This window comes from Tachysurus fulvidraco, chromosome 24 (assembly GCF_022655615.1).
Source record: "Tachysurus fulvidraco isolate hzauxx_2018 chromosome 24, HZAU_PFXX_2.0, whole genome shotgun sequence".
NCBI classification, from domain to species: domain Eukaryota; kingdom Metazoa; phylum Chordata; class Actinopteri; order Siluriformes; family Bagridae; genus Tachysurus; species Tachysurus fulvidraco.
The window spans coordinates 7180288-7202460 of NC_062541.1; the positions used below are offsets into that span (position 1 = coordinate 7180288).

The 22173-nt window shown below is 38.0% G+C and overlaps 1 protein-coding gene across 5 annotated transcripts in view; it reads right to left on the reverse strand.

The window, feature by feature from the left end:
• Positions 1-21614, reverse strand: part of znf516 (zinc finger protein 516) — a 42434-nt gene extending 20820 nt beyond the window's left edge. For 2 of the 5 annotated variants that reach the window (XM_047807895.1, XM_047807898.1), the window contains exon 1: positions 21021-21348. The gene's annotated coding sequence lies outside the window, so the exon portion shown is untranslated. Of the gene's footprint in view, positions 1-8308; positions 8710-21020; positions 21350-21467 lie in introns of those variants that run through there. The other 3 variants (XM_027175861.2, XM_047807897.1, XM_047807896.1) reach the window with 3 other exon arrangements.
• Between the last annotated feature and the right edge of the window lie 559 nt (positions 21615-22173).

Sequence of the window (22173 nt, forward strand, 5' to 3'; positions counted from 1 at the left end):
AAGGAGAGCGTTATAGAATGAGCCAGTCTATCACTTAAGTTTGTTTGTATAAAAGATGAGCTAGCATTAACAAATGTGAACAGGAGTGGCACTATACATGCTTACAATACGTATAATGGTCGATTTGCTGAAAGACAAGTACCCTTGGGCATTTCTGCTTTGTAAGGTTGTGTATTGCTGAAATATGCTACAAGGAGCACATCCATGTCTATGACTTTTTAAACTGTTCAACGTTCAAGCTTTTGAACCTTGAGGTTGCTCACCTTAAGGTTGCTCACCTAATGCACAGACTCTGTATCAAATGTCCACGTGTGCATAACTTACTAGTCATCTTAACCCGTGCAATCACATCCACATGAGACAAGTTCAAACACCAGGTAAGTTATACTGCTATGACTACAAGACGGTTAAGTGTTATCATTGTTTTGTTTGCAGTTTTCCTCTATACAAGTTTAAGATGTGATCAGTGTTGTGTAACTGGACACGGTATACTAAGCACAATAGACTCTATTGATACACTATTTAACAAGGAGAGCAAGAGAGAGCAAACACCATTAGTATGTCTAACGTGTCATTATGCAAGCTACCTTCAGGCCCTGGATGAGAAGCTGCCATCTAAACACTTCTGACTGTCTGATATTTCAAAGAGGCAGAAGGAAAGATAGAAGCTTCGAAATCTCTCACCAATATACCAAAAGATGAAAACATGGAACTTTTTTTTCTCCCAGAATATATACTACTCACTCTTTTTAAGAAATATGTGTGCAAACAAGCACCTTAAAATGTTATTTGTAAGTAAAATGATTTCAGCCATTTCATCAAAAAAAGAACAGGGGATGTTTGTAATCAGTATTCACACATCGCAGTCAGGAAGTGAGGATTTCCTGCCATTTTGTCTTGCTTTTCATTTGTTCTAAACAGACAAATGATTTCCCATTTTCTAGGGAGTATGTCTCATTGAATACACAGCGTGCCTGCTTTGTCATTATTTCCTTGTAATTCATGTTTATTTAATGTTTAAGAAGTTGAAGAATGGTGTGTATGGGTTTGTATGTTGTCTTTCAGAATGCTGTGAGCATGTAAGGCTTTGACTTGGGGACAGTAGTGCCAGGATCATCCTACTCTGAGATCAGCTTCCTACTGTAGTCAGAATGAGTGATGGCTGTGTGCATACAGACATAAACCTCGCGTGTGTGTGTGTCTGTGTGTGCACTGAGGCATTAAGCACTGCATTCCCCATGAGCAGGACAGGAGAGGAGTTGGGCTGGGACAAAGCCTCAGGGCCAACCCTCTCTCTTTCCAACCAATCAATAGTCCATTATAAAACAACTGCATTTCACCACACACTCGGACAGAAAAACGCCGCACTCAACTGACTCAGAGAAAACAGATTGAAAAAAAAAAAAAAAAAACCATTACATAAACTAACAGCAGTTCATTTTTAGTGGCAAGGGAGTCAAAAGTGTCTAAACTGTTTAAATAAGAGTTACAGTATATGAAAATACAGTTCGCATTTTGTATTTTTGGTGGAAGTCCTGAAAAAACAGGATAACAACTGAGACCCTACATTATAAGAACTCTGTTTAGTTGTTTCGTACATAAATACACAAAAGCAACAAATTCTAGTTACAATGATACGGGGAGGTATGGGAGATGTGTAAGAGGACAAACGCACTCACAAACATGCAAAACAACAGCAGTGGGGTTATTATTCAATCGGGCTTGTTCTCCGAGGGCTTACCTCAGCTCTGCTGACCTACTTATCCCCAGACAGTTGAGCTCATCTTGGGGCTCTATCAATGCAGGATCAGTGCATTTTTCAAATTGAGCTTCTGTTTCTCTGTGTGTGTGTGTGTGTGTGTGTGTGTGTGTGTGTGTGTGTGTGTGTGTGTGTGTGTGTGTGTGTGTGTGTGTGTGTGTGTGTGTGTGTGTGTGTCCTTATCCAAATGCTCTGTGTACCCAGATGCTCAGGGACAGATATCCAACTACAATGTGATCTAGGACGGGCAAGACAACGGAAGAGTAAATTACCGGAGACAAGCCAAATGCCAAAGAATTTCTCTATCCTGTTTGATTAAATCTGTGTTTTAAAACTCACCCCTACCCCTCCACCTGACCCAAAAAATTACAAGAAGGAACATGGATCAGTGATTTGCTTATTTAGTGACATAAATAAGCCAGTCCTTTTCTACTGCTACCATAAAATGTTCTAATGATAACAATAATGTGGTCCTGCCGAAATGTACAATATATTTTAACTAGGAGTGGCCGCAGTGCAGTTTCAGCATTTTCCGACTGTGACTTTAAGGCGAGTGGGTCTCATATAACCTCATAGGTCATAGTAACCTCTACCTAATTAACATTTGGCAATGTATCATTGATTCGATCAACATTTGGTGTTGTTTCATTGATTCCCTGCCCACCCAACCATTACTATCATGAAGTCCTCACTGTACTTATCCTCTACTCATTAGCTCTACTAAGTGTGTAAAGCACATTCTCAAGAGCAATCGGTTCCCAGTAGGTTCTCCCTTTCCAGCTCTTAAACTATCCAGAGGATCCCAAATCCCCAGTCCACAATTGCATTGTGTGTCCCATACCAGATCTGTCACAATAGTTCATGTCCGTACCTCCTCCTAGCAGCAGGGAGTAAGGCAGTGCCATTGTTAGGGTCTGGCCTTTGCTGAGGACTGAGCCTGAAGCTTGTCTTCACAGGAAGACAAAGAAGAATCCATCCAATTTCAGTCCCTGAATCCTAATGGTGATCTGAGGCTAGAAATGTAATATATATATATATACACCTGAGTGCACCAGTTGTTGCTACCGAAGTGTCTCAGAAGAAGGCATACACCCTAGGGCATTTGTAAGAGAGGAGAAATGGCATCAATGCTCTTAGTTTGAACTGCAAACCAAAAATTCCAGATTACAGATGTGATCATGAGATAAAACAGTGAGGCTAAAAGTTACAGCAGTTCCTATTCAGTCAGCACATGAAGCTCAGTGCTGCTGTGTTCACATGGTGAAGGGATTTCTTTGTTCACTCCTGGTTGTTAACCAGAGCCTCATGCACATCCAGAACACATGCAGGAATAAAGTACAATTAATCTATCAAAAAAAAATTTTACTTTTTACACCACCAGTAATAGTGCAATAAAAAAAAACAGAAAACACCACAGGAAATAAAAAACTAGTAAAGAAATGTAATCAATTTATACAGTTAAGAGACAAAGAATTCAATTACAAATACAAATGTGCTTACAACCTTACAAAAGTGTTTAATTCTGTGATTTTCAGTTTTGTACAGACTATTTAAACAGTTGACATTGCAGCATTACAGTCAACCCCGCAGTGCATCTATTGTGGTGCACTACATGAGATTGCTGACATAATGAGTACAAATATAACTCCAGTTACAAGCCTCACAGCATAAACTGATTTCATTTTTATTTCTTTTTTTGTTTTCCGTTTTGAAGCACAAAAAAACTATTTCTTCAAGAACATGCACCCAAAACTGAGTAATTGAAATGGATTATAACACCGTTTCATTCTTTTCTAGTTTCCATTTGCTTTTACGCGATCACGTTTAAATATTCCATATTCCAAATTAAAAATTTTTTTTCGTATTTTAATTAAGGATGTGTTACTGATGATCACTTTCAAGCCCATATAATCCTGGGTTAATATCTGGGTAAAAAATGAATAACGCATCTCCGTTGTGCGTATCGGAGATCATACTGGGTATCAGACCATCTTTAGAGCTCTGACTGTATAAGATATTGTTTTGCAGTTTGATTTTTGATTTACAGCCTGAAAAGAATAGAGATGTCATACATAATTTAATACAACTTGAAGGGTGGGTATTAAATTTAAAGCTGCACAGTTCTATCAGTTTCCAACAAACAAACGTATTGAAATTATGTCTTATACCTGGAAGTTAAATAAATAAATAAATAAATAAATAAACGAATGAATGAATGAATGAATGAATGAACGAATTAATAATAATAATAATAATAATAATAATAATAATAATAATAATAATAATAATAATAATAATAAAGGTGTGCATTTACATCCACCTGATTAATTATTCTTATTAAATTGTATTGTGTTACTAAATATAATATCAAAATCAATAGTAAATATCATCTTCATAACAAGATACAATACATTATGCTTGCAAATGATGCTGTTTGGTTACAAATGTGGACATTTTGTGTATAAAAAATAGGTTAAAATGCAGAAGGAAACTTGTTTTCCTCTTTATTTTAAGCTTTATCATGCCCACAACCTTGTAGTTCCATGCCTAAAAGACATGCTGGATGTTTTCCATATATATTTGCACTAGGGTCAAATTCAACTGCACTAGCAACTGAAACATAGAAATGCAGATTGTTATCAGAGCCTGGTCAGCATCCTTTCCCCAGTCACATCATTTGTTAGTGTTTGGGGTATGATGGGTGTTTATGATTCTAACGGTTTCCACGGTTGCTGTTACTCTGGGATACATGCAACCTTAGGTTCACCTTCCCTACTATCTGAGCTCTGCATTTCATCTGATACATCTGCAGTAGCAGCTACTTCTGCATCTCCCTTATACACTCTGACTCAGCACATCAGTTACTACATTCATCAATAAAGTGAGCAATGAAAACTGTAATTGGAATTATCATGATATTACTTGTGATATGTCACTGGTATGAGCCTACGTGTTCTATTTCAACCTCCACTTGCATACATTCACAAATATATACATATATACTGTACATATATGTGTGTGTTTGTGTTTGTGTTTGTGCAAGTAGAGGTTGAAATAGAATAGATGAAATAACACACGTAGGCTCATATCAGTGACTTGCAGCCCTAAGCTAGTGATCCATTCTCTCTCTCTGTATTCTTTTCTCATGCCGATGAATGGCCATGTCCAGTCAGCTGTCCACAAGTTTATTCAACCTGACGGCCAGACCAGCTCAGCACAAACACCCCATGCTCTGGACGCTGCTCCTCTGCTCCAAGCCAGTGCCTGTGTGGTTGGTATTTTGTGTGTGTGCGTGTGTGCGCGCGCGTGTGTGTGTGTGCGCGCGTGTGTGTGTGTGTGTGTGTGTGTGTGTGTGTGTGTGTGTGTGTGTGTGTGTGTGTGTGTGTGTGTGTGTGTGTAAAAACTCATGACAGTCAGCTCTCTATTAAAGTGTGCAAGCTTTTCTATTCATTGTAGATGCGTATTGTGTGTGTAAATGTGCACATGGGATTTTGTCATAAAGAATAAGCAAGAAACAAAAAGAGAGCGGCCCCAAATGACTGTGTGTGATTTTGCTGTGGTTGTGTGTGTGTGAGTGTGTGTGTGTGTGTGTGTGTGTGTGTGTGTGTGTGTGTGTGTGTGTGTGTGTGTGTGTGTGTGTGTGTGTGCTACTTCAGATGCCCCACACTTCTGTTCTCTCCAACAGACAAGGCTCAAGCCAAAATCGTAACATATAACATATGCACACATGAATAAGGATTTGTTTTAAGAAGTGTGTGTGTATCTGCATCAAAAGAGATGATGCTGGTGCAAATGATCGAAATTCCATACAGACAACACTTCTCATACATAAACAGTCGTACCTACAGTCATGTTTCCATGTTGAGGTTACATAAACTTTCTTAACTTTAATTATACAAACATCATCACTTAGTTTGGTTTAAATCATACAGTTATCATCCAGGTCATGGAAACCTCAGCATGGCTGAACAGACCCTTCCCTGGATCACTATGTGAGTGTTAGGAGGGAGCAATGGGCATCTGCTGATAGGATTATAGCACTGCAGTGGCTTATGCTCCACTGAAGCACATTAACAGAGAGTCTAAATGTAGACTTGCAGGTAAAGAGCCACTTCTCAAGTCCCGAATCAGTCATAAGCCAGAAATCTGATCTAAGATCTGTGTTTATTTTAAATCCTCCTCACATATTGACTGGAAGGTGGCCAGTGCGTGACCATAAGATCAGTCGTCTAGTGAGATCACTACGGTATGGCCAGAGTCGCATAGAGCTAAAAAAAGACAGGACAACAGCTAGGACTTCTCAATTGCCTGAGGCATGAAGACGATTTGATTGACAGCATTGTCTGAAATGTAAAAAGTCTCTACCAGGGAGCGAGGCCAATAGATTCCAAGACTGATAAATGATTTATAAATGGAACCATAGCCCAAAATATGTTGTGTTAGATTTGATTCGTAATCAAAGAATGTACCTTCCAGCCTTATGTCTCGAGATATAGACAATGTAAAAAAAATTCAACAAAAAATACCGCATATACGTTATATGAGGAAAACGGCTGTAATTTATCGAGACCAGATTTCTGACTGTGAACCAGCTCAGCTTCTGTAGCAGATGCTTCTTCTCTAGCAGATTCTCTATTTAGAGAAGAAGAACGTTGAAGAAAAAAGCAGAGTGTTTGAAGATAAAAGGACAGAGACGAATAGGTTTATTAAATAAAGATGTATATATGTGATATATTATGTATATTACATAAATCACTTAAAAGACAAGGTAAGGAAACCATTTGCAGCTCGTTCACAGCTCGTCAAGGCCAATAATCTAATACACAAATCCTAATATACTAATATTACGCAAAGCCTAATATACTGTATATGCCAAGAAGGAAGACTGATCTCTTGATATATTAAATACAAGAAATAATTATTACACAAAACTAACATTTAAAAAATTAACCAAGAAATGCGGTCAGATGAAAAAATGTAATTTGGTATGTTTTAATATAACGCACTCCAGATGTATCTCAATGATCTTTTCAAAATCAGGAAAATGCAGGTCTGTAGAAACACCGATAAATCCAAGCAAACGTGCAGCACAGCGTCAGCATCAAATCTCAGACTTAATATTCTGCGGTTAAACACACTGAGAGAAAATAAACCTGGACTTTATTTAAAAATCTTTCACATGTGGTGCAAGGATAAGAACATCACATGTGTCCTACATTAGAAACTTGGTTATCAGAGGATAACAATAAAAAGACTTTTGTTTCCATTAGTCTGCATTAGCGCATTTATCTAGCTAACTTGTTCTAGCTCGCATTGTTAATACACTGTCTTTTCTGAGCTACAACTTAGGATTCTAGTCAGCCAAAACACAGGACTGGGCAGCACACAGGAGATTTGACCTGCCTTGTGAGTTAGCTAATAAACCACTATGTGTATCTGCACAGACATTTCCTCCAGAAGAGAGCCACCTCCTTCCCTCACCTCTGCAGATATTAAATAGTATTCACAAAGTGTTCTGGTTAAATCCTTAGTAAGCTTATTATAAACTATTGGTTTGGAATAAGTGGACTGCAATAAACTCTATTTATTTTATCTTTTTTTTGTAACTGTTGCACAGTGGTTTGGGGCTGGACTGTAATCTGGTGGTATTAACTTACTCTCTAAAAAAGCTCTCCCTCTCAACATGGATTAGATTATCATGCTAAGGTCAGCTCAAACACACACACACACACAAACACACTCACACACACACAAACACATGGTCGGTCTCTCTCTCTCTCTCTCTCTCTCTCTCTCTCTCTCTCTCTCTCTCTCTCTCTCTCTCTCTCTCTCTCTCTCTCTCTGTTTCTCTCTCCACCGTAAGTGGTTTAGTCTTTGTCTACAACTATATGTCCATACCATGGTGATGTAACCAAATGCAAATGCATTACTTGGAATTGACTCATAATGTATTTTCAAAGGTTCACAGTGCATCTGGTTTTTACTTTCATGTGGGCATAAGCGAAAGTTAGATTTGAACCTCGCAGAACAAGGAAAGAAGAGTTTAAATTAGGCCACTAGTTTGCTTCTATTTTAGGAAATGGGACCTATAGAAGCTAAACCACAACCACTTTAGCTTTACAACCAAATACAAATGTCTCTATGGATCTTTTGAAGCACTAAACAGATAAGAGATAGAGATCGTGGCATTGCGTTATACCCCTAACATATTACGAACATGTAGTACTCTGTACAAGCTGCAAAAACACAAACCAATTGTTCTCATTATCTAAAGCTAACCTTTGCCCAACCCCCATTCAGTCTCATTATCCAGGTCTCTGGACTCGACAGCCATATTGATTTCTATATTTACAACTCAGAACAGGACAATGTAGCATGGGCAGGAAACTGAAATCACACCCTGTAAGGCTAAGAATCTTGCTTAAATATGTTATAATGGTTGTTTACATGAATAAACATGACCCATATATAAAGAGTGATGGTTAATACACTGCTCATATAAACACATAACTCATATATTCATTCAACTTCAGATTTTTTCAACTTTACCTGTTCAGGATCAAGGTGGATCCATAGTGTGTCCCATGAACACTATTCTGTAGCTGTGTATAAAACTACAGAAAACACTTTCTCCTAAAGGTTTGATGAGATGAACTGTACCAAACCTGAACCTAATCCAAACCTGACATCTATCTTCAGGGCCGAGTGACCTTGCAGGACACATTTCCTCAGTCTAGACTCCTGTCCTTTGTGAGAAATATCAGTCCTTGGTGAGATCACATGATCACATGATCACATTCAAGAAGGCAGAGATGCCATTCTCACAGCCCTGTCTGTATTGTTTCCCTCTCTGTTTATTTATTAATGTCGAGTCACACGGTGGCGTCTCTTGGACAACAAATACTGTTTATCATAGCAGAACAATGAAGCTAACCAGAGAGAAAACAGAGACATGGTACAAACACTCCTGATCATAACAAGTGCCATTTCCTCTATTATGCATGGTGAAACGTTACAGGCAGGTTCTGAATGTGTGTGATTGCTGAGAATTCGGATTTCCCCCTAAAATTTGTATGTGTTTTGCTTAATGATGTGATATGTTTGAAGCTAAAAAGGAACACACTCCAGATTTTGGGGTTAGGGCACAGGAAAGATCCTCACTGTTTCTGCAGGAAGAATGGTTTTAAGTTGTTTTTTTAGTAAGACTACAGTTGTAATAAACTGTAATCTAATACCATGAACACCCCACCACCACCACCACCCCCTCACTCTCTCTCTCTCTCTTTCTCTCTCTCTCTTTCTCTGTTCCTGTTTTGGGACTATCTTTCTATTACATCTCAATATACTGCCCATCTGTCTGTGTGTGTGTGTGTGTGTGTGTGTGTGTGTGTGTGTGTGTGTGTGTGTGTGTGTGTGTGTGTGTGTGTGTGTGTGTGTGTGTGTGTGTGTGTTAATTTCACTAAGAGATCTCAGCTCTCAGAGAGTTTTGACTTCCTGTTTATGAAGTGAGCAGCCGAGTGCAACAATAGGGCTGGATTTTGATCTGGCAGAAGAATGAACCCTAAACACACACGTTTCTTTTCTAAAGCTGTGTGTATGTGTGTATGTACATGTATGCATGCTTCATGCCTTCCAAAAAAATAAAAAACTGAGTAGGCTTTTTTGTAGTTAGAAAGACACAACAGACTTTTGTTACTGCATACAAAAATATGTGCAAACACATTAGAACGTGTTAAAAAAGAAAGCTGGACCTCTTTAAATACAAAGACAAGCTGCATAATCGTCTCTTCTACCACAGCACTGCCGAACTCTGATAGCTGATTGTTAGATGGTGTTGATTCATTTTCTGTAACAGCATCTCTGACTGTAGTTCCGGCTGTAACTCAAACCACATGTTTATTAATGTACTCATTACAATAACAATACGTTACTGTGTCTAGAGTAGCAGCTGCATTAACAGGGGTTTATAAGGCATACGATGCACATAATCTAAAGTCATAATGATAAACTGTATTATTTAATATACATGTTGGGTGTATCATGCCATCATACCACCCTGTCATTGATTCTTTCCACATAAAAGCACAACCCTTAAGTTGTATTATTTACTCAACCCACTTTTGGTTTTAATAATGAAGGCCCTCATGCATTACTCAGAGTTCCACAAGCCTGTCTTCCATCTCTGAGGTCTGTTGTTAATGTGAGACACTTGTATGTCTCTTCCTTTCTTTTTTTTTTCTTCCAGTGTTAGCACTTTCTTTGCCTGTGGTTTATATCAGTGGATTAATCACATTACTGCACATTTTACTACAAGACACAAAATAGCAAAATAACTATTCAGATCGAGCCCCAGACCTGAGAATTCACGTCACATTCAGAAACATTTGCCATAAAGAATAAATTGAGGATAAAGATTATGGCTTTAATGTTAGCAATATAATGCTATAATGTTAAAAATTTAAGGTAATGAAGTTAAAGATTTTGGATGATTAGATTCTCAAACCCTGACCTGATTGCACCAGCACGAGGGTGTGTTTTCGATGAAGACTACGAAGCACTTCTCTAAGTCACTCTGTAGAAGGGTTTCTGCAAAATGCTGTAAATGTAAATCCAAAATTCAGGGCACTCGGCAGAATGAAAACAAAGTTGTTGGGTTTTTTTATTCTTACAATAAAACAAAAACAAGTAACAAACACTATGGTTACGTATACATAATGTGCATATGAATCGATGTTGTAAAGGAAAATATGTTGGACAAAACGCATTGTCATCTGGCTAAAATTTTCAATACATCGCTAGTTGTTATGTCTATAAACAAGCCGTTTGAATATTTGATTGCAATACTAACTATATACTTCCTTATGTTTATATAACAACACCTTGTAACAGTTAGCATTGATTTATTTCTATTGTTGTTACACTGCTTTACACCACTGTGTTAAATTCTTTAATCTCATCATTCGATTTCTATCAATGCGCTCATGACTCGCTACTACAGGAAATAAGTCGCTTCATTTATTCACATCGAGCTGTATCACACCAGCAAGTCGGGGGTTATTTTTCTGTAACAGTGTCATGCTTTATTCCTTACATAACTATTCTTTGAGCACTGAAACCTAATCCTTTGAAACTGCCAGAAGTCTTACATGATAAAAAAAAAAGACAGGTTTGCCATTTAAAACTGCAGCTCAGTTTTTTTCACAAAAGTGCGTTTGAGAAAAAAGAAAGAGGGCAATCAACAGAAACATTAGCACATGTGGATTTCCTCCCACGTCATGCTTTACAAATAAAACGTACAGATTCACAAACAAGCCAAGAAACTACTGAACGTATTGGGCAAAGTAGAAGTGATTAATGGACAAGCCAGAAAGAGCTAGGACAGATGAAGTGGAATTCTGAACAGGAGCTGCTGAATGAAATACAGACAGACACCATTTCCCGGGTCTACGAGATCCTCTACGAGATCCTGCACTTCAGGCCCTGAGGGATTTGAAGCTACTCCAGCTGGACGTCTGCTGCCAAAATCAGTAGGATTATGCCGTTTAATCTCAGTCTGCCAAAGATGTGAACTAATGCTGCTCATACTCCTTTCCAGGCCAAGGACACCATTTTACATGCAGTAAATGAGATGAAACAGACTTGAATGCATTGACTAGTTGGACAGTAGTCGTACTGTGTCTCCTTCGAAATTTTAAAAAAGTGACATGAACAGAACAGAGATGCTTTAATTCAGAGTATTGAGAATGAGCGTGATGGTGAAACCAAACTCTTCTTAACGTCAAAAAATGCACAAAAAGCCCTTTACATTCACACTATGAGCTCAAACAAGCATGTGCTTTGATTCCACCCCCACCAGCATGTTAAATAAAAAAGTGTTTTCACTATAATGTGCAGTATATTGAATGTAGGGTTAAGTTAGAATCCATATAATAATACAAAGTCTGGTTCTACAACTACTGTATATATATTCACTTCAATCAATTTCCCAATTCTTGATGAAGCTTTTAAGACACTTGCATTTCAGGGGGATTCGACATTTCCCAAACCATCATACTTGACATGGAAGATTTGGCTCTGAATGGTGGCTTTATTCCTTTGACTACCAAGAGAAATCCCTGGAGCTGGTGCTAATAATAAACTGTGCATGCTTTCTCACAGGGCCAGATGTTAAAGCACACAGATATGTTGATATTTTTTTTTGGGGGGGGGGGGTGTTTTTAGATCAGTGTGATCTCAACAGATCCTCTGCTTTAGAAAAACGTTTCAAAATACAATGCACTCATGGGTGTTTGAACATGTATAAGTGAAACTGACCTAGAGTCAAAATAAAAGAAATGAATCATCATCTTTGTCAGCACCTTTGTTTCTTCCTTCCATAGACAAACCAAACTGAATAATTGAAAGGCACAAGCACTTGGCATCCCCAGGCTCCAATTAGTGCACATCTATGTCCTTCAGTTTGCTGAACACAACACACAGCGAGCACTAAGCATGTTCAGTGTGTAGTCAGACATGTTTTATCAGTAAAATGTGATGTTCTCAAATTAAGTTTATTTGCAAAAGCAATTTTTCCAATTGATTTTGTGAAAAGGCACATTTGCAGAAATACAGACAGACAGACAGATATGATGTTAGTCTAACATAATTAATACTGTAGATAGATAGATAGATAGATAGATAGATAGATAGATAGATAGATAGATAGATAGATAGATAGATAGATAGATAGATAAGACTCAAACGGATCCTGTCTTCCTGGTGATACCGGATGGTGGAATTGTAAATAATTAAATAAATCATTAGAGCATACATCTGTAAAAGAGTAAAGAAAAGCAACATAAAGTGTGTTTACAGGATGTTCAACATTAGCAGATCGTGAACAAGCGACAGGACAGTAATTTATAAATACATCAGAAGTTCTATACAAACCTACTGTACCCAGATGATATTATTCAGTGAAACAAGGCTAAGACTTTTGGTTTAATAAACATTTTAATACATCTCCATTGCAATCCTTTGTATATAAACATATACTGAGAGTGCTAATTAATTGTTCACAAAATTGAACGTGTGTGTTTTGGCGTTATCAGCGTCCTTGTACTCGATAGCTGTGGTGAGTTCTCTCATTAAGGATCTCTCATTAGTGTGAACTGAATCTTGCCATACTAAACACAGACGTCTGTCGAAAACGCAGAAGAATTACGAGTGTGTTTTGATCGTAAGGTGAAAGAAAGCCTTTTCGTTGTTAAATTTGGATTTGTGAAGATGTCTGTGAAACAAACCAAATTTAAATCACCACAGTAATATTAGACTAGAATGTCAGGAAGCACTCTTTTGAAATGATAAGTGGTTATCTGACATTCCTGACGTATCGTTAAATCGGACTACGGCTGCTAAACGGATCCGTTTACGTCAGCACCAAGCTGCATTCAATTTCATTTTCATTAAGGCGAATGTACAAAACAAATAAAATGTGCTGATATTCTTATCTGATATACACCTTTCCTTCTGGGAGTAAATTGGCATTAATGTTTTTTTTTAAGGTGTGGTTAAGTTTGTGCATGTTTTATACATAGCCTCAAGGCCTGACTGTGATTCCATCCACCAAACTGTTTTGTTTGGAACGCTGAACAGAAAGATGTCCACACCTTGCCATGCTTTGTTGGGTGACCTGCTGTGGTGCCCTCTCTTTCTTTCTCCTGCCAACCAGACAGAGCCAAGTCCACCACCAGTCACCTTCCTGAGCAAGTGCCCAACACCACATCCCACTCACTCAATAAATATAAATATAAATAGCACACTGTTTTCAAATCCTGCCACCTTTATATACATTCTTCCATTTAGCGCACAGCTATATCACTAATAGAATAACTTCTTTTTTTTTTCTTAAAACACAGCAATTTCACTGTGTATTTTGTGTAAAATGGCACATTTTAGATTTTATCACTATGTAGTATGCATTTAATATTGTGGAACGTCTCGAGGACAAGCTGCTTCTTGTAATCAGCTACGTAATACAAATTCTAAATAGTCCTTCACTCACTAGCAACTTTTTTTTTCTTGCCATTTATTGAACTTAAAATGGAAAAACCCCTCCATCCTGAATACCTTCCATAAAAGAAAACTTACAACTTTCTTCCACTGATACAAACTAAACATCCCTCACAGAAAACTATATCACCGATTACACGCTTTCTTAATCTGATTATGCTAAGAGTCTGCCATACGAGTCCCTGTGCAAGTTATTACAAGAAACCATGTATTAGAATGAATGCAATACGAGTGCAGCTGGAACGATGGTGAAAGCTCCTGTTTTCTATTCTCACCAACAAAAAATACAATTTCAACCCATATACAGCAAGAGCAAAAGTAAATAAGAAGCATAATCATGATGGGACTTTGAAACTTTACCTAATCTAAGAAGCTACAGGATTTGTGTAGTAGGTCATTATATTATGAACAATGCACAAACCGTAATCATGCCCAGACTTGCCTAATGTTAAATACAATAAACAAAGCCAAACTGAATGTCATGAATAAGACATGTCAATGCTACACCAACGCAAAGATCCAACTACTTACAGGGTAAAATGATCTCGCCTGATCCGTAAAAAAGCAGAGCTTATCTTACTGCTGTTTGCGAGAAAGTTTGCGTTTTTGTTTCACTTGTTTAACGTGTATCCGTTTGTATATACGATGAGTAAAATTTAGTCATTAATTACCAGTTAAAATTAGCTGTAGCTGGAACTTGCATGCAAGTTGATGACATTTTAAGTGGTTTGTGTTAGTCATCAGTGAATTACAGCCACATGTTCATGTAGGAGCTATGTCTAATAAAGTGACTACTAAGTGGAGATACTGTTAAAAAAAACTTCAGGAAAACTGCTGTACGTAATACACAGTAAGGGGGGGTTCAAGTGGTTAAGGCTCTGGGATGTTTATTGGAAGGTTGGTTTTCAAGCTGCCACTGTTGGGCCCTTGAGCAAGGCCCTTAAACCCTTACAGCTCCAGGGGTGCTGTATCATGGCTGACCCTGTAATCTGACCAAGTTTCCAAAGTTGGGATATGCAAAGAAATATTTTCAGTGTGCTAGCTGTGAGTTTCACTTTACTATTATGTGAGTGTCAGCTCCAGCTCCAAAATAATATCTGTTCTTAAATAAACTCTGGTCTTAATGTGGTGCCTTTTGGTTGATAAATGGAGAAGAAGGAAAGTTATACAATTTTGCATAACAAGAATTGTAACAAGATTAGTTACTAACTTGATAAAATGCCCAACGTGTATAAGTACAAGGTAGGTGTAGTAGACAGTCCTGGCCTTAAGTATGTGGACACCTGAGCATTACATCCATATGTGGGCCTTCCTTAAAGTTGCAAGCTAAATATACTCTAGAATGTCCCTTACCTGGAACTAAGAGGCCCAAATCATGTTCCAGCATGAAAATGCCTTTATGCAATCAAGGCCCATAAAGAAATGGTTTTCAAAAATTGACCTCATCCCCACTGAACACTTTTGGGATGAACTGGAACGCCGACTGCACACCCACACTCCAACATCTAGTGGAAAGGCATTAGACTAAATCTGCACATATGGGTGTGGTGGTCAGGTGTCTAAATACTTTTTGTTGTATTTTGTTAGTTGTTTACTGCTAGACGTCTGCGGTAGGCTACGTAGATATGAGGCGTAACAACATATTTTGAGACGCTGACAATTTGAGCCTGAAATCACACTTTCAAAAAACAAACGAAAAAAGTGTTGCAGGCATAATGAACGAATTAACAAACAAACAAAAACAACTAAATAAATAAATCAAACCTTTTGTTTAAGCTTATTTTGAAATGACTTTTTTATGGCTTCATTTGTTTCCTTTTTTCTTTCATTTGTTTTATTACACGGTATTTATCTTAAGGTGGAAATAAAAACAATAAGAAACAATTTCAATAAGAAATAAGATTTTGTCTGTTTCATATATGGACATATCCATATCCATTTAGAATTTTTATGTCGGTTTAATCTATTGTCCATGAACACATGCCCAATGTCTAAGCCATTACGTGCAAATCAGTGAAAACCTGATTTTGACCCACATCAGCTTTAGTCCAACCTGGACATCTTAGCTCAGCAAATGAATACCTTCAAGCATTTCCTTACCGCTGCCCTTAATACAAATAATTAAATCATTTTTTTCTCCATTTTGCTCAGTCTTAATTTCTCCTGATACAGTGGCTCAGCTGAAGCCAGGGCATTCTAGCTATTGATCAGCAGCCTGAGCAGATTACACTAATAGCAGGATTAGCAGCCACATGTTGGCCACACGTGGTCCACACTGCTCAGCAGTAGTGCCAGATCCCCTTTGAAATGACTGGAGGAGAATAACATTCAATAAACAAGATTACTTGATTAATGTGTGAATGGAAACTGGTTAAACAGTAAAGGACTTACAGGGCACATTGCTAAATCATGCTCAAGTGTTATTGGGAATGTGGTGCTATAATAAAATGGCACACAAATAAATAAATAATTTTGTTTTTTTTTACCCATTGGGAAAGTGAAGTTTACCACATCCATGCTCAGAAACTGAACAGAAGACACCAAAATGTAGAAACTAGTATGATGAGATGACCAGAGATACACGGAAGGGAAAAGAAATATTGATATGATCTCGTGTCACTTTGTGTTTGCGAGTCAACCATTCCTTGATATGCATACTGTCCCCAAAGATATCAGATATTATTAAAGTCCAGCTATCGTCTTTTCCTTTATCTCGTTTAACTGCAAGTTAACTGTGTGCTGTGCTAGCACGCGTTCCCTGGACTTCTTCCAACTATTTCATCAGCGTTCCCAAATATCGAAAACAAATCCTCGATCTAATGAATCCGCAGAATATAAATCATTCTACCATCAGCAAGATTGCACTTGGAAGCAACTACAATTAAAAAAATAAAAGAGCAAACTTGAAATTTGTTTTCGTTGCTACAGATTTGCCCACCTGTGTGCTGTAAATGGAAAGGCATTGTGGATTTGTTTGTCAGTGAATTATAGGTGAGGCAATATTACAGTTGGCATTGTTTCATGCGACTGGAGGAACTACAGCCAACTTTTTATCACATGGCAGGTTATTCAAATCACTCTCAATCCAACAGAGAAGCCCTGTTTCTGACATTTCACTGCCTTCCTACTCTCTCTCTCTCTCTCTCTCTCTCTCTCTCTCTCTCTCTCTCTCTCTCTCAGTGTGGTTTCTGAGACTCATAACAGCATTTTGTTAACTTCATAAATGTAATCTTACTAGTTACACTGAAAAGCCTTATTATGGCACTCTGTCAGAATTGGCACTAATAGCTGTAATTGCCCAACAACACCAAATTCCATTCGAACAATAGCATTAAAACATTAAGGTGCAAGTTTTTTTGGCTACATCCAGATGGGGAGCACTGAAAGCCTATTCAGGCAGTGAGAAAAAAAGGAATTCCAGTAATCTACTGCTGATCTTCACAATAGCACCCTTGTGCCTTTTGTTTTGGTCAGTCAGCACAACTGCACACATTCTCAATGACATATTGGCAAACTGTCTTCTTAAAAAAAAAAAAAGGCAAATTTTACAAATTAGCAGTTAGAGGAAGAGTCATAGACTAATGATACAGAAGAGCTCATAGCAATCGTGATCTGTGATGTTTAAAGCATGGGTGTGAAAACTTTTTGCATACACCGACCTCTTTATTTATTTAATTAACCGTACGAGTATGAATTGAGAACGCCACTATTCACTACTATATATCAGAATTGTTCTATCATCCCTTTATACATTTATACACCCCTGCTGTAACATGATGTAATGACAAAAAAAATCTAAATCTATAACTGAAAGAAAAAACTCCTACAAGCACATGTAAAAAAAAATCAAAAATCAACCTAATTATTTAAACACATCTTAAATGTGTGTATTTTATATATAAAGTTAGTATTGAACGACCGACTTTTGAGTTATTGAGTTTAAACACAACTCACGTGTGAATTTGAATGATCTGTGATATATTCAATGAGAAAATTAAAAAATGTGAAAATCCTGGGTAAAACTCACTTTTAGAGTCACTGACTTAAACAATGCTAATTTATTATAGCGTGGTGAGTTACTTTCTATTATTGAAAAAACAAGACTTATATATAATGATTTAATACAAGAACTTTAGTATCTTACTATATAGTATATAATATATTACTATAGTATATTACAGATCTATATATTTTGATTTTGCACAACTATCTATTCTCATCCTCATCTCATCAAAACGTAAACCTCAGCTTCTTCCTCAAATTCAGTCTAAAGATCTCTAAACTTCCTGAAAGTTCACAAATAATCACATACAAACTGCTTGACCCAAAACACTTCTAAGGACTAATCAGTTCTCCAATCACCACAGGCCTGCTTCTGCTTCTACATCAGATTAAAAGCAGTGCTTCCTGAGGTCTGAGACAGGTCATGTGCTTTGTGAGGCGAAGATGAAACCTAACATGCCAATAGAGCTCTCCGTGTCAACAACGTGAGTTTGTTTGATTAGCCTTGTGGGTGCAGAGAATGCAGTTAGCTGACAGAAACACAGCCTGGTGGAAATGTGCTGCAAATGTGAGCAGCTGCAGCAAATAAAAGGGAAGTTGGGTTTAACTCGAGAGCTTGTCCATGCAAATATCCCAACTGCTGGTGTTGTGTCTAATATAACAAGTGGCAAGGCTTGTAATATCTTACAAATATAAGCTTCTATAAAAGTGTTAATTTAAAAACCTTAAGCAAAGATTAATGTAATGTAAACCATGAAACTGTCCCAATAACCAAAAAGTACTCACATTTACAATTTACAAACTGATAATGAACCACATATAAGCCATATAAAGACAATGTTCTGCCATTTAGATCCTGTTAAAAGTCATGCCTGTTAGAAACAGGGGCCCTCATCAGTATTAGCTGTTGTGCTGACACCATGCTAATATTCCCCGGAGCCCTGATCCAAGCAGGTCTGCATAATCGCGCAGCCAAACTAAACCGGTTAGTTTTAGTGACTATTATTACAAAAGTGCACTTTGACAGCATGATGCAGATCATAACTCTGATAAACTGTGATAGATTGTCTAAGGCGTTTCTCATCTTAATCACATTGCTTGTATGCATTCATTGGAATGCAAATGTTTGCATCCCCCACCAGGAAAATTAACAAGATAATCAGGAAGTACAAATGTTGTCTAGTCACAAAAACGTTCACCTCGTGTATGTTAAGACATTAACATAGTTTTTTGGTTGTAATATAAAATAATATTTAACAGTGTATATGCCCATCTTTTACCTTTCTAACTGCATCCTGAACTCTTTGTGTATCTTCAGCAGCTTTTAGATCCTCTGAGTTGACGGCCCCCACCCCCTTCCTGCCATGTCCGCTCTAACTCTGCCATATTGTTGCCCAGTCTTTGTCCGTTTTTTAGGACATCTGTTATAACTATGTTATAACTCTGCCAGATGTCCTATACTGCTTTCCTGTTGCTGGATACATCCAGATTCCAGTTCTGAAATCGTATACCTCATTGTTTTTCTGCTAAATTCTAAACTACAGGTGTATTTTTGAAGTTTTACGGCTTTCACCCTTTGCAAAAGTTCAAACTTACCTCTCCATATATATATATATATGTGTGTGTGTGTGTGTGTGTGTGTGTGTGTGTGTGTGTGTGTGTGTGTGTGTGTGTGTGTGTGTGTGTGTGTGTGTGTGTGTGTGTGTGAAAATAAAGGAGAAACGAACTTATAGCTCTTTGTCCGTAAATTAATCCCTTTGTGGTTTCATAATACCAACCTTAAAAGTTAAAATGTGTGTCTCTAAAATTGTGTGTGTGTGTGTGTGTGTGTGTGTGTGTGTGTGTGTGTGTGTGTGTGTGTGTGTGTGTGTGTGTGTGTGTGTTTGTGTTTGTGTGTGTGTGTGCGTGTGTGGGTGCCCTGGCCTATACACAGATAAAGGATCCTGGCTGTGTTGAGTTTCTTATAACCTACATGCATTCTTATGGGGGAGAGCATGAACATCCTCCCATGTGTGTGTGTGTGTGTGTGTGTGTGTGTTTTTCTCTTCTCTGAGCTTTCCAATGCAAATTTGAATAGCCGTGTCTGCCTTCAGCTTTCACTCAGATGCTTCTCTAATTCCTTATAGTCTCAGCTTCTCAGGCTGATCTTGCTTTGGGTAGCTTGATAAGAGAAAATGTGACCTGACAGGCATTGGTGCTTTAGGAGAGCTGGAAGGAGGGGAAAAAACTGAACAAACAACGGAAAAAAAGTAAAGAGCAAAAGCCCCACCCTGAAATTAGACCAGCTTGACAAGTAGCTTCAGTTTTATCAGCTTTGGATATCAAAAGGGTTTTAGGTTTGAAAAAAAGAAAACACCTGAAGCTGTGAACTGAATTGTTTACATTTACAATCAAACCAATATGATGTATACTGAACTGGGTGACAATGTATAACGATCTGTATACTATCTCTCTATAAATAATATATGTATATATATATAAGTGCCTTAAGAAGAGACTAAACCAATCCCATCCCCCAGTCCAGGAAAGAAATGCTCTACATTTCAACAACTTAAATAGGTCTTATTCATCAAATACAATCAGATCATCTGTCTTGAAGGACAAAACATTATCCTGTACTATAATTAATTTAGAAACGTGTACACATTGGTGGGTTTATCAGCTCTGGGTCCAGATCCAGGACAGAGTGCTGACAATGAGCTGACTAAAAACTCTTAAAGTTAAATGATAATCTGCTGACACACTGATCAGTAAGTAAATATTAGATGTAGATATTGTGTATAGAAGCACGGTACTGTACAGGCTACACTGCTCAGGCAGCGGTTCATTTGAAAGATCTCAAATCGTTCAAGCCGCACGGACAAGGCGAGGAACGGGGGGGGAAACTTCCTAAAAATAGCGCATCAGGAAACCGAGTAGGTTCAAGCACTGACTCGACAATGCAGCCTTTATGCTTTATCCTTCCATGCTCAATCCTGTAAGAGGTTATGCTTTAATGCTGTCAGATGAGTTTGATGAAGCGCTTTATCATCATATCTGTAACCCATAACGCATTCACATCAGCGGCTCAGTGCCAGGTCTCCGCACGCCTCCAAATGCGTCCCTCTGGGATTTTAGCGCACTGAAAGTAGCTCAACACTGAGCGATCTGTAGAGTTAATGTTTCTTAAAGCAGCCCTCATAGACGAACTGGTCGTTAAAAAACTTACCTCTGAGCAAGAAAACAAATGACGTAATGAAGTTGTGGAGCAGAACAACAAGAAGACGCAAGGTGACACTCCGGGGCTTCGGGTGGAAATGACGAGCCAAACAGCGGCGTCCGCTTTCACAGGCTCTCTCCTACTCACAGTGCACTAACGAGGGCCACTCTAAGCGCACTCCAACCGAGTGAACTTCCACCTTTTAACCTTCCATCCAAAAGAGATGTTTTCGGTGAGCTCGCGCCACGATTTCGGGGCAAACGGCTAGCGATACGCGCGGTGTGTGTATGTGTGTGTGTGTGTGTGTGTGTGTGTGTGTGTGTGTGTGTGTGCGTATGTGTGTGCGTGAGTGCGCGCGCTCCTGCATGTGTGTGTGTGTGTGTGTGTGTGTGTGTGTGTGTGTGTGTGTGTGTGTGTGTGTGTGTGTGTGTGTGTGTGTGAGTGTTAGTGCGACACCTGGAGCGCTGTCGGTTCCTCCCCGTTTCCATCTACTGCTGCTGGGATGCAGGAAAGTGTGGAGGTGGAGAAGAGCTGCAGATCTGCGTCAAGCAGGCACACTTTACACTTGGCCAGTGTTTATGCTTCAGAATGAAACTTCTAAACGGGAAGTTTGTTCTTCATTTAATCTATTTAGTTCCAGCTTAACACCCCCCCCCCCTTAACACACTCGCACACACAGCATAAATATATATATATATATATATATATATATATATATATATATATATATATATATATATATATATATATATATATATAAAACCAAGGTCATTCAAAATTTTCTACAACCCTTACTTAAATAATTTGTCATATTCAAAAGATGGAAGTCTCAATGGATCAGTAGATTCGACAGAGCTGGAGGAGTGGAGTGGGTTTTACAGATAAAGTAACTCGGGACAGTATTACCAGTAATGAACATTAACTGATAGACACTTACTTACAAATTCAGAGAATAAACCAGAATAAATCTATCATAAATTATGCATTGATTATTGTTTTTATTTTTGCAAACCTTTGCAATCAAAAGTATAGAAACTCATGTATGTAAACTTCTAAATTCTAAAAGAAAAACCTCAGTATCCGGTTATATGAAAATAATAAATACATTTTTAAAAAATCCATACGGCTCATCTGTATACAGGATAAACTGTTACTACAGAAA